The sequence below is a fragment of the Myotis myotis genome, unplaced genomic scaffold (genome assembly GCF_014108235.1).
Source record: "Myotis myotis isolate mMyoMyo1 unplaced genomic scaffold, mMyoMyo1.p scaffold_m19_p_15, whole genome shotgun sequence".
NCBI classification, from domain to species: Eukaryota; Metazoa; Chordata; class Mammalia; order Chiroptera; family Vespertilionidae; genus Myotis; species Myotis myotis.
Genome location: NW_023416319.1, coordinates 6,231,230 through 6,236,868, shown reverse-complemented (window position 1 = coordinate 6,236,868; position 5,639 = coordinate 6,231,230). Strand labels below are relative to the sequence as shown.

Sequence of the window (5,639 nt, the reverse complement as noted above, 5' to 3'; positions counted from 1 at the left end):
TGACACCGGCAGTCCTTGTCCATTCAGACATTTGGTAGCCTTTGGTGCTTGCGGCTCTTCCCTGGAGGTGACATTGGATCTCAAGCTTGACTGTGCAGTTGGGGACTTTTTTTTTGCAGCCCTTTCTCCCAGCATCCTGACCCTCCACATTGCCTTCTGTGTGTCCAAGTTCTCTGTTAGGGATGCCAAGCAAGGTCAACTCTCCCAGAGTGCCCTTTCCTAAAGGTACGCAGACCTCCTGGGGCAGGTCCCAGCTCCAGGACATCATGGTTATATGACCTTGAGCAAGCCACCTAAACTCCTCAAACCTCAGTTTCCTCTCTGTAAAGTGAAGGTAATAAATTACCTATGGCCCGGGTTATTGAGAGGATTTAATGAGGTTCATATGTAGAAGTTACTTCATTTAAAGTCTGACATACTTAGTGTCAATAAGTTAACTATTAATAGCTAAATTTTAGAAAAAGAATCATCTGATTATCTAATTGAAGCAATTGGGCCCATCCTTAAAATATGTAGGGGTCCAGGCTAGAGTACAAATGGTCTAAATGTTTAAAAATTATAAATCTGTTAAATTGAATTTGTCCTCTCCGTCTATAATGACAAATATGGCTTCATAATGGCAAAACTATTTTAAAAATTGGAAAACTATAGTTTTAAATGACTGAAAGTTGGCAAAATATCAAAGACAACTGACCTTAATTATTATTATACTAGAGGCCCAGTGCACGAATTAGTGCACCAGTGGGGTCCCTTGGCCTGGGATCGGGCCGAAACCGGCTCTCCAACATCCCCCTAAGGGTCCCAGATTGTGAGAGGGCACAGGCCAGGCCAAGGGACCCCACTGGTGCACAATCGAGGGACACAGGAGGTTGGCCAGTTGGGAAGGGACCACGGGAGGGCTCCAGGGTGTGTCCGGCCATTCTCGCTCAGTCCTGATTGGCTGGACCCCAGCAGCAAGCTAACCTACTGGTCAGAGCATCTGCCCCTTGGTGGTCAGTGCATGTCATAGCGAGCATTGAATGGCCTTAGCATATCATTAGGATATTATGCTTTGATTGGTTGAATGGCTGACCGGCCGACCGGACACTTAGCATATTAGGCTTTTATTATATAGGATGTGTGCTGTTGATGGCCCAGAAAGATTTGGATGAGGATAACATAAGGCATATTTTATGATTTATATATCCAGTATAACTTATTTTTTTGCTTTCATTCCAGAAAAAATTCACTAATTATTTCATTATAATTAAAATATACACATAATTTATGTGCCATTGACAATAGGATCTAAAGGATTAAAATTAACATGTCATTATATTCACAGAGTATCAGATTTGAATATATTTCCATCAAAAATGTAAATGAAAATAAATGTTAAAAATAAGAATTGAATTGAATATTTTAGAAGAAATTTTATTTTTAAAGCATGAAAAAAATCTTAATAATGAATAAAATGTTATAAATAAAATTGTTTAAATAAAGCTGCAGCCCAGCTGGCATGACTCAGTGGTTGAGTAACCTAGGAACCAGAAGGTCAAGGTTCAATTCCTGGTTGGGGCACATTCCCAGATTGTGGGTTTGATCCCAGCAGGGGTTATGCAGGAGACAGCCAATCAATGATTCTCTCTCATCATTGATGTTTCTATCTCTCTCTGTCTCTCTCTCTCTCCCCCTTCATCTCTGAAATCAATAAAAATATATTTAAAAAAATAAAGCTACAGTTTTTATTTGACATTTCAAAAATAGAATTAACTCTAAATATTTTTACAAAAATAAAACTATTCACAATTCCAGCATTCATTCTTTTAACTCAGTTGCCAATATACCAGTAAATCATGTTACCCTAGATTTACAAATATATTTGAGTAATATGAATTTTTTTTTTTTAGGGGAAAGCACAAGTGCAGTCTCCCACTACCACAAATTATGCAGTCGAGTTTCCTGCATTTGTGGAAATCGCAGGGGTTAGCACTCCAGGATTACAATGGGGTGAGCCTCCCCCTGGGAAAAAGACCTTGGTGATCCTGGTATCTCCCCTACCAGGTAAGGAAGATTTGTTTAATATTATAACATGTTTCTCAACTGCCCACATGCACTTTTTTGTGTGGTTATGTTAATTCATCATGACTTTAGAAACTACAAATGGAACACAAATGAAAGGAAGAAAAAGATGCTCAGCGTTGGCAGGAAGAGCACTACTACACAAAAATCTGTGTAATTCATGCTGTCTGAGAGGAAGGAATCGACAAGTTAATTAATCTGCCTTTTCTGTTGCTACAGGCTCCTACCACTTCAATCCCCTGTGCCCTCTGGAACAATGTCTAGCTCAGATGTTGGCAGCAGCAACCCACAAACCTTCACAGCACTGGGACCCAGGAGCCTTGGTTTTGAGGACAAAAGGTAAAATGTGGAAAAGTTTTCCCTGGGGCCTGAGAGGTGGTGGTCCCAAGAATGGATGTTTAGTTTAGGATTAGGGGTAGTGATGTGTCCGTTCTGAACATCAGGTCCCCAGTGACAGAAAAGCATACATGTGTTACTTAATGTGTGTGTGCATGCGTGAGAGAGAGAGAGAGAGAGAGAGAGAGAGAGAGAGAGAGAGAGAGAATGAATGTGGGGTCCTCTAGGACAGGGACCTCTTTTCTCTGCCCAGGTCTTAGAACAGTATGAAAAGGAATTGCCTGGATGGTTGACTGATAGGTCTTTTGGGGCATTTGCATTGTAACAAAGACTTCTATGTAAGCTCAAAGAATTCCTGGGATGAATGGGGCCTTAGAAGGCAATTTTGAGCCAAGGAGATGTACACTGCCTCTTGCCCTCACTGTTCCTTACTGCCCACTACCCATCAGAAGAATGGGGTTCTACAGCTAAGCATACTCATTCTGACTCTGCATCTGTGTTGTCTGCTTTAGCTAAGCACCAGTAGAGCCACAACTTAGTAACAGAATACATTTAGAAAGCAAATCTTTTAATTCCTTTTTTTCCTGATTGATAGCAGAGTTTCAGGGAAGTACTTTGACAAGTAATTTAATAATAAACACAGCAAAATAAAACAGAACTAATGAAAGAAGGTAAGATACTGATGTGCAGAAAATCTCAACACTGTCTTTTTTTTGTAATCAGGAAAAAATTACCAAGATGTATTACTCATAAGTGCCTACTAAAAGCCTTTTTAAAATAAAGGTACTATAAATGGGCATCCTACGACTGAAATAAGCCCTCAAGTAAAAATGAAGGTAAGCATAGAAATGGAGGCACAGAGATGCTAAGCAGTTGGCACAAGGTCACACAACTACTGAGTGGCAGGGACAGTATTCCAAGTGAGGTTCATCTGTGCCCAGATTCTGACCAGGTGACACCATGACATACAGTATATAATACACTAGCTCTTTGTTCCTTCTACCTCACAACCAGAGGAACTAAAGAATCAACATTAGCAGACATTCAGAAGGACCCTGGCTGAGCATCTTTCTTCTGCTTACTCTTCAGGTTCCCCCAAAAGACAAAGAAGTCTTATTAACACTGCAAATAGCTAATAAGCATGAGTTCAAGTGTTAGGTTAGGTTATAAGATGTTGTAAAGCAACACTTTCTGACTACCCTTTCCTATTGGGTAAAAATCTGACCACTGAATTTTGAAGTACTTGTTTCCTCTAATTACAAAATATTGACTTACTTAGCTTACTTTAAAACGTTATGAGGTTAGTACTACAAGTTGGAAAAGTGCCAATAGGGCCTTGAGTACAGTTAACCCTTGAATAGCCTGAGTCCACTTATATGTAGATTGTTTTCAATAATTATGTTAGTACTGTAAATGTATTTTTTCTTTACGATTTTCTTAATAACATTTTCTTTTCTCTAACTTACTTTATTGTAAGAATACAGTATATAATACATATAATATTCAAAATATGTTAATTGACTATGTTATTGGTTAGGCTTCTGGTCAACAGTAGGCTATTAGTAGTTAAGTTTTTATTATTAATTTTTAAGAGTTCTTTATATTTCTGGATTCAAGTCCATTCTCAGATGTATGATTTGTAAATATTTACTCTCATTCTGTGAATTGTCTTTTCACTATCTTGATAGTGTCCTTTGAAGTACAAAGTTTTAAAATTTTGGTGAAGTCACATTTATCTAGTTTTTCTTTGCTTGCTTATGTTTTTGGTATCATATCTTAGAAACCATTGCCTAATCCAAGGTCATACCTATGTTTTTTAGTTCTTACATTTAGATCTAATCCATCTTTTTAAAAATATTTTTATTGATTTCAGACAGAGGAAGGGAGAGAGAGATTGAAACATCAGTGATGAGAGAGAATCATCTATTGGCCGCCTCTTGCACAACCCCCACCGGGGATCAAGCCTACAACCCAGGCATGTGCCCTTACCGGAGTCGAACCTGGGACCCCTCAGTCCACAGGCCGACGCTCCATCCATTGAGCCAAACCGGACAAGGCAGGTCTAATCCAACTTGAATTAATTTTGTATATGGTATAAGGTAGGGGTCTAACTTCATACATTTTCATGTAGATATCTAGTTGTCCCAGACCATTTGGTGAAAAGATTATTCTTTCCCTTATTGAATTGTCTTGTACCCTTTTCAAAAATCAATTGACCATAAATGTGAGAGTTTATGTCTGGACTCTCAATTCAAGACCTCGGAGCCTTTGCATAGGCAGTTCTTTTATAATAAAGTTCCCTTGCCTTCTTACCAGACTGCCCCTTTATTCTTACAGGACTCTCTATCCTCTCTTCCAGGCATTGTGACACCCCTTCCTTAGACCTCATTGTTCTTAGCACATACTTTTATCCTTGACTCTGTCACTCCAGAGGGTGTTTAAATTTGCTAATATGCCTGTCATTCCAACTAGACTGTGCTTCTTGAATGCAGGGACAATAACTCCTTATCACTCCAGGACCAGGAATTCAAAGTGTGTTGAATGAATGATTTGAATTCACTTGGTATATGTAAACTATGGGTAGAAGAGTGACTAGAATTTTATGACCATTAACCCTGGAAAGCACATCTATGGGTATGTTTTTCATACAAACTGAAGAGGAGCTTTGACAATTATTGGATTCATTGAAAGTTTTTGACTTATTAAGAGCCTTGTCAGGCTTTATACATACATATTTAAAAGAAATCCATTTGAGGGCCTGAATGCATCGGTCAAATAAGCCAGTGGTTGTCAAAACCTCTCTTTCCTTGGAACTCTATAGAAATTGACCTAGATGTTCATCCAACCTCTAGCAAATTCTGTTCTCATTTCTGCTAACGCTACTTTCCCTCAAACCACACTTGGGCTCATTACATCCTCTGATACCTTTGAAGATGTTCATGGGTTTCGGATGTTTTTATCCTCACTGTCTTACTTCCTGGCTCAGGTCAAAATGTCTTTCGACTGAAGACAATTCAAGAGCTGGCGAAGAACATTTATTCTCCCCTATTTAGACCACATACATTTTTATAGTCATTCTCATCTGAGCAAGAGTAATTAAGACTCTAGACTGAGAAGTGTACGGTCCTTTCCACAAAATTGCTTAGCTAGGCAGACCTTTCTTCTTCCATGTTCTTCAGTTACCTCCAAGATCTCTGGGATTGGGGTTGGGGGTGGATCCCTTTCCTAAAGAATAGGAGCCA

At 39.0% G+C, this 5,639-nt stretch overlaps 1 non-coding gene across 1 annotated transcript; it reads right to left on the bottom strand.

Moving 5' to 3' along the window:
- Positions 1-1,886: 1,886 nt before the first annotated feature.
- LOC118670415 lies at positions 1,887-2,051 on the bottom strand. The gene has a single exon (XR_004972314.1). It is a non-coding gene; the product is annotated as a U1 spliceosomal RNA (small nuclear RNA).
- Between the last annotated feature and the right edge of the window lie 3,588 nt (positions 2,052-5,639).